The sequence below is a fragment of the Lissotriton helveticus genome, chromosome 4_1 (assembly GCF_964261635.1).
Source record: "Lissotriton helveticus chromosome 4_1, aLisHel1.1, whole genome shotgun sequence".
Classification (NCBI taxonomy): Eukaryota; Metazoa; Chordata; class Amphibia; order Caudata; family Salamandridae; genus Lissotriton; species Lissotriton helveticus.
Window position 1 is genome coordinate 801,594,736 of NC_136063.1, and position 12,102 is coordinate 801,606,837.

Consider the following 12,102-nt stretch of genomic DNA (forward strand, 5'->3'; position numbering starts at 1 on the left):
TTTAAAACTGCACACAGGTTGCGAAAACAGGCATGAGATATGGTTTAAGGGGCTACGTAGGTCTTTATGGATGCCCGCTATGGTGCCAATACAAATCCCTCTAACAGTCACTTTAAAAGCTTCCCACAGTGTTGACGCACTGTCAACTGTACCCGTATTTACAGCAAAATATTGTTCAATGGCTTCCCGGATGGTATGATTATAAATTGGATCTAAAAGGGCCTGTGCACGGAAGCGCCATACATATGGGCGATGAATATTAGCCGCACTAGTAAAGGAGAGCAGCACCGGGTTATGATCCAATAGTGTACGTGGGAGGATCCTGACATCTGTAACCCAGTCATTGACCCTTTCACTGAGAAGCCAGTAGTCCATTCGGGACCAGCTATTATGTGCCGATGTAGCATGTGTACCCTCCTTATCTGTGCCGTTTTGCAGTCTCCAGGTATCTACAAGACCAAATTCAAGCATAGCATCATTGATGCACTGCGCTATTTTAGGTGTGCGTATCCCCTGTGGATTTGATTTATCCAGTTGAGGGTCCAGGTGAAGGACTGGACTTTTTAATAGTACCAGCGGTGCCAGGGAACAACACCTATAACCTTCATGGGATACCTGTTTCGGCGCACAAACTACAGAGACACGGGACACTTCCTTCGGCGTCAAAGATTCAAGGTTTATTACTGCAGGGAACACAGAAGTCACGGCAAGTACAACACGTGCAACTTGGGGAGACTGCTTCAAATTGGTTCTGTGAATCGCTCCTTTTATACAGATTTTACCCATAGGACATCATGATACACAAAGTTTACAACCCGGTTCCCATAATTATCCCTCAGAGGGGTCGCTTTGGTCACTTTGATGCACATAAGGTCCGGAACATAAGTGCGGAAACATTTGGCGGTTCTCAACTGTAAAAACCCATCTTCCCAACATTAGTGAATTCCAATCGGCAGTAAAACAGATTGAAATAGGAACAAGGACAGGTGCAGAGGAAGATGGAGACAGTGAGGGAATCGAAAAGGGTGTAAAAGGGGAGGTATCGGGAAACACGAAATACAGGCATCAAAGGGACGTGCCTAATGAGATGCACGGCTGAGACAATAAACCGGCACGGCAAGATGGGCCTCGAGCGGGGCCATCTGCCTTACAGTATCATCCCCCTCATCATAAAGACATTTACAAAGAACATGTGTCTTCTACAAATATCTTGGAAGTCTCAGGGTCGTGAAGCGGACATCGTCCGTTCGCTGGCTACTTGAGGGCAAGAGACAAAATGGATGCCGTATCTAAGATGGAACCCGTGGGTACTAATAAAAACCCACATAACAAACGAACGGTTTGAGTTAGCTCAGCGAAACTGCGCATATTTACTGAACTTGTCATTTGCGGTTCATAGATACCAGACTCGACCATATTCGTGCGAGTCGAAAACATCACTAAAAATCGTCACGGAACCTCAGACGCTCCTTTTGCCCTCATGTAGGCAAGCACTAATCAGAATCATATTCGATATTCATCAGACCCTCGAGATGTTGCTGTAGCATAGCTCTATCCAGACGAGTCCCTTTGGTAACAGGTGGCTGTCTCATACACGTTGTAGCACAGAGGCCACATAAGGCAGGACCACACTGTACACAAAGGCAACACGTGAACAGGAACGCTACAACGACCCCAATGATCATCAGAATTTTCCAACCCCAAGTCGACATCAGGCCCCAAAACCATCCAAGTAGCGTCCAATCCCCTACACCCACGTGTATGGGTTCAGAGATTTTATGCAACTTTGAGATGGCTTGATAAACAGTCGGAGCGTTATCAGGAATGAAAATACAGCAAGATGAATGGATCACTTTACAAACCCCACCTCGATCTGCCAAGATCACATCTAAAACCATACGGTTTTGTAACGTCATAAGTCTATCCGCCTGAAGTTCTGTGGTGATATTACCAAGGGCACTGGCAGTAATATTAGCTGTCGATTCTACCACTCGAGTCAACTGTCTCAGGTTCCTACTATTAACCATAGGTCCCCAAAACGGGAGGAAACCCTTGAAAAAGTCTCCTGCCTCTTGACCGGCAGTATCCTCTTCGCTAATTACACCTCTCACAACTCTAGTCTTGTGATAATCTGCATCTACAGTGAACGTCGGAGGCAACAAGTTGGCAATAAAACATGAGCCCATAAAGTCAGAGGGCAACCATGCATATGCACGATCATGACAAATAAAGTAGGTACCCTTGGCAGCCAGGAACACAGGGGAGGAAACCATTGGCAGAATGTAATTTTCAGTGCAAGCACTCTCTCCAAGTCGGGCTTTCGATCTACGGCCACGACCTATTAGGCAAAAATTACCAATGTGGGGTACAACCCATATCGGAGGTAAACTTTTAAGCTGTTTTTCATTAGTGAACACACTATATTCGCCTCTACTTAGGACCCTATAGGCTTGTACTTCTTCTTCAGGGATAAGCGAAGGATCATAGATATCGCTATCTAAATCCTCTATTGCTATCGACAAAGATTTTTGGTACGAAGTAGGACCAGAGTAGGGGGAACGTGGTTCTCGAATGGGGTGGAAACCCAGTGCACTTCGAAACATTGTTTGAAATGCTCGAGCAGACCCTTGAGAGCTATATGGTAACACCAGATATGGAATTCCCTTATCCGTAGTATGCGGCATCAACCCACACACCCAACAATTAGTAGTGTTAACCACTAACTGATGCTGATGAAGGAGCTGAATAAAGGAATTATTGCGGAATTCTGCACGTCTAGCCTGCTCGTGTTCGGGTAGGATGTGAAAAGAATGAGGAGAAACAGTGGAGATGAATTTAAGGTCAGGGGTAGGAGTAGGTATGATAGAAGACAAGAAGTGAAACATTGTGTAATACACTGCACCTACCAAAAATGCAGAAATAGTCATAAACAGTACGAATATTTGGAATATGAAACATTTGGTACGACTGAGTTGCTGCAGCTTGAATCTTCTTGCTTGAGCTCTTTCCAAGTCCATCAGCTTCGAGAATGCCATTCCCTATGACCGTCCGCAACGTTTCTTGACGCACTTCGTTCTGTGTAGCAATAGTCAATTCCTAGGAGTTCCCAGGAATCGACGGTCTTTAACCTAGCGTCAAGACCTACTAACCAGGAGGAAGTACACGCGCGGCCCTACGGCCTTTATTTCACAAATATATATATATATATATATGTATAAAAAACAAATGTCTCTCAGCTGTGGAAACAAAAAGTGTAAGGAACGAAGCTCAATGAATATATACAAAATAATTACAATGGTAGGAGTGTTCAAACTGATCATGGAAAACGGGATAATGCACTTGTCAAGGGACAGAACGGGGTTTTTTATTAGTCTTTAGTGCTGGATCTTAAAAAATACCGGGTTTTCCCAGGACGTGTTTGTTCGTTAAACAAAAGATCTGTAGAAGGGACACGCCCTGTTGATCAGCTGAATGTTCTGCTCTTGAGTTTTCTGTTGACAAGTGTTCAATAATGCCTTTTTGCTGCACTGAGGATTCTCCGACAGGTTGTGCGTCGCTGAAAGGTACCAACGCCGGCAATCCTCCGGTTTCAGTTGATGCAATGCCTTTCCTCACCCACGAGTCTGCTGGCGATGGAATGGGGACTTTTTTGGTATGGGTGGCATGCACCCAATTTTTCCGCCCCTCAAGACGAACTGCAGTTCTCGTGGCAAGGAGGACTTGATAGGGTCCAGTGAACCTGGGATCCAAATTGTTCTTGCGCGAGAAGTTGCGCGTCACCACCCAATCTCCGGGCTGGAGTTGGTGGCCTGGACCCTCCGTCTGTGTTGGCAATGCTTCGTGAACCTGTTGGTGAATTAACCTCAGTTTAGCAGTCAAGTCATGAAGATAATCGATTAACATTGGATACTCAAGTTCACAAAAGGCACCCGGTCTAGGGACCCCCCAAACATTGGCAGGACGACCGAACACTATTTCATAGGGACTGAGCCCTACTCGGGAGTGTACAGTTGCCCTTGTTGACAGTAATGCTAAAGGTAAAGCGTCAGGCCACGAAAGACCTGTCGTAGCCTGAATCTTTGCTAGTTTTAGTTTAAGGGTGCCATTGTACCCTTCAACCAAACCGGCTGACTGAGGATGGTTGGCACTATGAAATTTTTGAACAATCCCTAATCCGCGACACACGCTCTTCATCACGCTCCCAACAAACTCACTTCCGTTGTCTGACCACACAATTCTAGGCATCCCGTAACGGGAAAAATATTCTTTGAGTAAAATTTTCGCCGTGGACAAAGCCGTATTATCCTTAAGAGGGTAGGCCTCAATCCACCTAGAAAATGCACACACCACAACCAGCACATACTTCAGATTATTACATCTCTCCATGTGGATAAAGTCTAACTGGATAACTTCGAAAGGGTACGCAGGAGGGGCAAAATGGCCAGGTGGAGTGGGAGTGCCCTTACCAGGATTGTGCATCAAACACACCATACAATTCTTAACCAAACGTTCAGCACATTTCGTAATACCATCATTCTTCCACACAGGAAACAGTAATTTACAGATGCCTTTCGCGCTAATATGTGCTAACCCGTGTGCCATAGTCACAACAGCCAGCACATACGCATCAGGCAACATCCATCTTTGCTGTTCCGACAAGTCAATCCAACAACCATTCGCATCCAACTTCCCCGTACTTTCTCTCCACTTGGTCTTTTCAGTCTCGGTGGCCTTATTCTGAATTGCTTTCACACTCTCGATAGTGTTTTCACACATACTTGATTCTGCAGGCCACCTAACCGAACTCGTCACATACATTCGAGTGCTAAGGTTCCGAGCAGTCTCTTTAGCAGTTTCATCCGCAAATGCATTACCACGACCAACATCATCCGTCACCTTACGATGCGCACTACATTTAACAATTGCCACTTGCTTAGGCAACGTAAGTGCATCCAAAAGATCATTCACAAGCTGGCCATGCTGAATCTTCGTACCATGCGATGTCAGAAAACCTCTCTCTCTCCATAACCGTCCAAAACTATGTGCAACGCCAAACGCATATTGGCTATCTGTAAACACATTCACCCGTTTATCTCTAGACAACACACATGCTCTCGTCAAGGCAATGAGCTCAGCAGCCTGAGCTGAATTCTGACTCAACCTTGCGCTCTCCACAATCGTTCTCAATGTAACTATAGCATACGCAGTTGTTACATCACCATTCGGTAATTTAAAACAGGAACCATCCACATACAAAGTACCGTCGGGATCTGTCAATGGAGTATCTTTTAGGTCAATACGACCCTTGGTTTCCTCCTCAGTTCTGAGGTAGCAGTCATGTACTGCTTCACTGCTTGATTCTGTGTCGATCGGCAGCAATGTTGCTGGATTCAACACATTACATCGTTTTATCCGTATATGACTGGCCAGCAACGTCAACTCATACCCAGACAATCTTGCGCTCGTCAGATGTTGAGTTTTCGTTCGGTTCAATAGAGTGTCAACTGCATGCGGAACCATTACCGTAAGCATATTATCCATGACTAAACCTGCGGACTGTCGAATGGACGCCGCAGCTGCCGCTGTTGCCCTTAAGCAACTTGGCAAGGATCTTGCTACTGGGTCTAAAGTTGAAGAAAAGTAGGCACATGGGCGTTGCTTACCACCAAAAGGTTGTGTTAGAACACTCAACGCGCAACCATCCCTCTCGTGAACGTATAGTGTAAACGGTTTACTGTAGTCAGGAGTGCCCAACACAGGAGCCGAACACAACGCATCACGCAATTCAGAAAAACTTTTCTGACATTCTTCAGACCAAGGTACTGGGGATGAAACGTCTTTGCGTGTAAGGGCTATCAATGGTTTCGCCAACAATGAAAAATTTGGAATCCATTGTCTGCAATAGGACGTAATACCTAAAAAGGCGCGAACATCTCTTTGGGATTTTGGCACAGTCATTCGGGAAATCGCTGCAATTCTCTCTGGGGTCAACCTTCTCCCTTCTCTTGACAATAAGTGACCTAAATAGGTAACTTCTTGACAACAATACTGTAGCTTTGAAGGGGATACCTTGTGGTGTAATTCATGTAGATAGTGTAACAATGATACTGTGGCCGTTTTGCAAATAGCTTCTGTATCAGCTGCCACTAAAAGGTCGTCCACATATTGAATCAAAGCTGCACCTTTAGGTAATACATAGGCATCAAGTTGACCTTTAAGTGCTTGGCTGTAGATTGACGGACTCTCACAGTAGCCCTGTGGAGCGCGTTTCAGTCTAAAACTGCGACCTCCTAATGAGAATCCGAATAGGTCTCTGCTTTCCTCTGCAATTGGGATGCTAAAGAAAGCATTTTTTAAATCGATCACTGTGAACCAAGAGGCAGATGCTGGAATCATTGTTAGTAAAGCTGTAATATCGGGGACCACAGGAAATTGCGGAACCACTATTTTGTTTACCTCTCTCAAATCTATAACAAAACGATACACAGGAGGTTTAGTTGGGTCAGTTCGTTTCAGAATTGGCAATACAGGGCTATTGCACACGTTTCCACGAGTTTCTTCAACAACACCTTTTCCAATGAGATCATGAACGATTTCTAACAGCGCTCGTTCGCCCTCAAGAGAAATACGATATTGAGGTAAACGCGGTAATCGCGCATTTGGTTTCAATTGAATCACATAGGGTGGAATGTCTAACAGGCCCACATCATTGGGACCTGTGGCCCATAAGGACGCAGGGAGGGAATTCAATTCCGGTGGGAATTTATCAACCGATAAATACATGGGAGAGATCACTCTCCTTCCCAATGTAAGCTCCACTCCTTCAGGGGAACAATACAATGTTGCATATAATCGTTTCAACAAATCCAGGCCCAAAAGATTTTCACCACAACCTGTAGATAGAATCAGTGGAGCCGTTAGCTTACGTGGTCCAATCATAAGAGGCAAAGGGTTAGAGACTGGGTTACTAACAGGGGCGCCAGAGAATCCAACGGAAACATTCGTTAAGCCAGACAAAGGTGCGCCAGGGAGTTTTGAATGCATGATGGAACTTTTCGTCGCACCAGTGTCTAACAGAAAAGGCTCAACTACACCCGATGTAGCTACTGCAACGTAAGGCCCACTCTGATCGACCGGAACTGACACTACTCCCTCTCTTTGTCTTAGGCTGTCCTAGTAATGGTCGTTTGCAACAGTGTCATGCTCTACATAATAATCATCCACATTATACTGTGCAGACCGGACTGATCCCGTATTTCGCTGGTCAAAGCAATTATTCACATCTGATTGATTTTGATAACGGTCATTCTGATTGGGGAATGTACCACGACCTCTACCACGTGGAACCTGTTGCGGACCAACACCACGATTTCCTCGAGCTGACACACCATTTAAACGGTCTTTTAAAGCAAGACACTCATATTTTAGGTGTCCTTCTTTCCTACAATACGCACACTGATTATATCCTAGTGTAGATCTATAATCAAAGTTGTCAGAACGCTGCTGCATCCTATCAGTCTGTGCTCGCGGTCGATACTGTTGTTGTGAATCATTTTGATTCGATCGTGGAGGATATGCTTGCTGCAACAAAACCTTCGTTTTGAGCTCCTTAGTTTTCTTTTCTACACGATCACTTTCTTCCTTTTCCCTATTTTCGTAATACTGGGCCGTTGCTAATATTTGCGCAGGGGTTGAGACCGCCCACGCACTCTCTGAATTCTTTAATTTATTGCATAGCTCAGGCAACAAATTCGACACGAATTTATCAACGAATAAACGCTGACCTCCCTCAGCGCCCATGTCCTGACCGCTGTGGTCGATAAACGCTTCCTCAAACCTTGTAAAGAAATCTGAGACACTTTCGTCCCTCTTTTGCTTACAAGCTGATAACTTATCCCAATTCACCTTCATCGCGGGCATGAGAGTTTTCATGAGCGTAATAATTTTCTGCGGCAAGTCCAAGATTAATTGGTCAGGCTTAGCCCCACCAACTTGTAATGCATCAGCTGCTAGCAGTGCAGCCCAATCACCCCCTAATTCAACCGCATGGTTGGCTTGACGAATTTTGGCCCAAACTGGTTGTGGTACAACATTGCCAAACAACATATCGATGTCGGCAAGGTTCATAATCGAAGCTTCTACCAGCTGTGATAACTCTTTATAATAACCAGCCGGATTTTTACGCGGATCGGGCAAGGATTGCTTTACTTGTAAAACTTCCGATCGTTTCCATGGAAGATGTATCCACACTCTTCGAAAATGCGGCAGAACCGGAGGGTTTGCACCGGGGTCACCAGGTATCCATAGCGGCGGAACCTCTCTCATAGGATACTGACCAGGAACCGCTTTCCAGTTCTCAGTGGTATCACCTAATAATAACACTCGAGAACGTGCTGTGGGTCTGAATGCTAATAAGCGTTCCACGGCACGTCGTACATCGTCTCCTACAATCATACCGTTTGAAAAGTGACTTTGAAGTTCAATCACGTCGGACGGTACATCATCTACATCATCATTGTACCATTCTTCTCTCAAAAAGTTACACATCTCCTCAAATACGAATCTCTGCGTAGGCTCATTAAACTGAGAAAACGTTTCAAAGACTATACGTGGAGTGTAATTGGCAGGATGTCTTATCCACCTACGTGCCATGGTTATCAATGACTCTTTCTCCCTACCACTAGGGATCTGACTCCGTCTCTGAGGAGTATCAGATGAATCCGACGGAAATAACGGACCAGAAAGAGGTGAATAAAGGGTAGCAACAGAATTAGGAACACGCTTACGAACAGATGGGGAAAGAAAAACAGGAGCAACAACACTAGAGGTAAAAGAAGGCATAGTAGGAACAGACAAGGTAGTCGGAGTAGCAGAAACAACAGTCTGAGAAGGTGCGGGTACAGGAGCAGTAGGAACGATAACAGATGGAGGAACAAACGTAGGGTTAACAGCGGGCTGGCCCGCAGCCGCTGGAGCAACAAGGGGTACAACAGGAGGTACTACAGGAGCAACTACAGGAGCAGTAGCACCCTGTACATAAGGAGGTGGTGATTTCATCAAATATGATAACAAGGAATCCTCCTTTACATCTTCTTCTTTCTTTTCTAGATTATTCGGTAAGACTGGGTAACATTTATCTATTTTCATGTGATGCAATCTAGTAGCGATTTCCATATCTTTTTCTTCTTTGTCTTGCCTACATTCTTTTATAGCTTGCATTATCGGAACAAATTCTTGCTTTTTATCCTTTTTAAGTTGTTTGATTTCTTTCTGCTTGGCCTCTTTACGCCATATCCGAAAGGAATCAAACATAGCTGGCCTAGCTTTCTTTAAAAATAATTTAGCCTCAAGATTATCTAAAATCGAAAGTTCAAAAGTTCCGTGTGGTGGCCATCTAAGGTCACCGTCTTTCTTTGTATAGTGGATCCAGTAATCATTATAGATTATAGGACCCACACCGTGTCGACTATAAAGATCATGAATAGGAGTTCCAACTGGAGGTATCGGACATGAGTCCTCCAACCGGGAATCCATTGCGCAACATTTGAAAATACGAAACAAACCACTATGGCTAGGCATCGTGCACACTAACCTAGTATCAAACTTCAAGGATTACCGAAGCAATAAAACCTCGTGTAAGTCAAAACCCTCGGTTTTTGGCAATTGCAACTGTCAAATAATACTAAGAACCAATACTAAGAACCACAAATGCAATGGAACCATGCAATACAACAAAGCCGTAAGGCTATTACAAAGCTCGGAGAGCTAATCACAAAGCCTAAGGAGGCTATTACAAAGCTCAGTGAGCTATTACAACAAAAACCTTAAAGGTTAACACCAAAGCTTTCAAAAAGCTAAAACAACCACTAAGGACTGGGAGCGACCCACAAATACTTAACTCAGGACTTCAATGGCGTCACCAGGAAGGCCCGTCTATCGTCTCGCTTGTACATAAGGTCTACGCCGGGCGTCGAAAACAGGTCGACAGTCAGGGCATCGGTCCGTCGCAGCCGTCAGGAGGCGGGAATCTTCGCAGGGAAAAACTTCGGGCCACTTATTTCGACAACAGGATCGATGAAGCGGGGTGCACCTTCCCTCGGAGATTTCACACGAAGTTCCTCCCGATCATCAGGCTTTGGACCGGACCGGTACCACTGAAGTCGCCCCACGTTGGGCGCCAACTGAAGGACTGGACTTTTTAATAGTACCAGCGGTGCCAGGGAACAACACCTATAACCTTCATGGGATACCTGTTTCGGCGCACAAACTACAGAGACACGGGACACTTCCTTCGGCGTCAAAGATTCAAGGTTTATTACTGCAGGGAACACAGAAGTCACGGCAAGTACAACACGTGCAACTTGGGGAGACTGCTTCAAATTGGTTCTGTGAATCGCTCCTTTTATACAGATTTTACCCATAGGACATCATGATACACAAAGTTTACAACCCGGTTCCCATAATTATCCCTCAGAGGGGTCGCTTTGGTCACTTTGATGCACATAAGGTCCGGAACATAAGTGCGGAAACATTTGGCGGTTCTCAACTGTAAAAACCCATCTTCCCAACATTAGTGAATTCCAATCGGCAGTAAAACAGATTGAAATAGGAACAAGGACAGGTGCAGAGGAAGATGGAGACAGTGAGGGAATCGAAAAGGGTGTAAAAGGGGAGGTATCGGGAAACACGAAATACAGGCATCAAAGGGACGTGCCTAATGAGATGCACGGCTGAGACAATAAACCGGCACGGCAAGATGGGCCTCGAGCGGGGCCATCTGCCTTACAGTATCATCCCCCTCATCATAAAGACATTTACAAAGAACATGTGTCTTCTACAAATATCTTGGAAGTCTCAGGGTCGTGAAGCGGACATCGTCCGTTCGCTGGCTACTTGAGGGCAAGAGACAAAATGGATGCCGTATCTAAGATGGAACCCGTGGGTACTAATAAAAACCCACATAACAAACGAACGGTTTGAGTTAGCTCAGCGAAACTGCGCATATTTACTGAACTTGTCATTTGCGGTTCATAGATACCAGACTCGACCATATTCGTGCGAGTCGAAAACATCACTAAAAATCGTCACGGAACCTCACAGGTATGTGTTTAAGTCACCCCCCCCACACAATGTCTGCGTCAGGGCATTCTCGCAGAGTGCCGTACAGTCGCAGGTAAGTATCCGGTTTGTCTGCTATGGGCCCATATGTATTTATGATAGTGACAAATGAGAGTCCCAGCTTGCCATGCACCATGGCGCATCGCCCCTCTCTGTCGACGTATGTTTTAATAGGCGTAAAGGCTACGCTCTCTTCAGTAGTATGAGTACCCATCTGGCGTATGAAGAGTATGAAGAGGCTAGCTTGTATCCCGCCCATTTGCCTGCGATTTTAACTTCAGAGGACATATTCAGGTGTGTCTTGCAGGAGGGCAATCCGTACGCGGTGACGATCTAAATAGGCGAACACTTGCTGATTTTTTTGGGGGTATTAGGCCCTCTGACGTTCCATATCAAACAGTTATACTTCTCACCCATGTGCATCACGATATGTCAAGTGTAATTGTGTCTGTGTACTGCCGCTAAGGTCAAAGAATACAATTGCTGTAAGTTTAAGTAACCCTCGTAATTCAATCACAGTAACAAACACAACTTTTGAGCCTTGCCATCCCCCCTCCCCCACCCACTTCAGCAGCCCCAAATTGCTAAAGCCATCCCCCAAACAAACTCTAGAGTCCCCCATCCCACCCTTCAAACAAACCCCGTGTGAAACAAGAAAACAATGTGGTGCACACATAGAGGCAGAAGCTGCCCGCCGGAAACCCCAGTGACATAGTCAAATGGGGAGTCGCTTAGTAATCTAAATTCCACCTCTACAGCTCTGAACTCAGAGAAGAGACCACTTGTCCTTCATAAATGCAGACCACAGCATCAAGAAAAGCTCCCCATTGTGCGCGTAGGCAATCCCCCAGAGTAAGATTTTAGGAACCATATACTAAGACATGTGTTCGTGACTTGTACTTATCTGTGCCCATGCAGCTTGTCATCAGCTGCAAACAGTCTGCAATGTCCCAGAACTATCCAAAGATCAGGGGGAAATGTCCG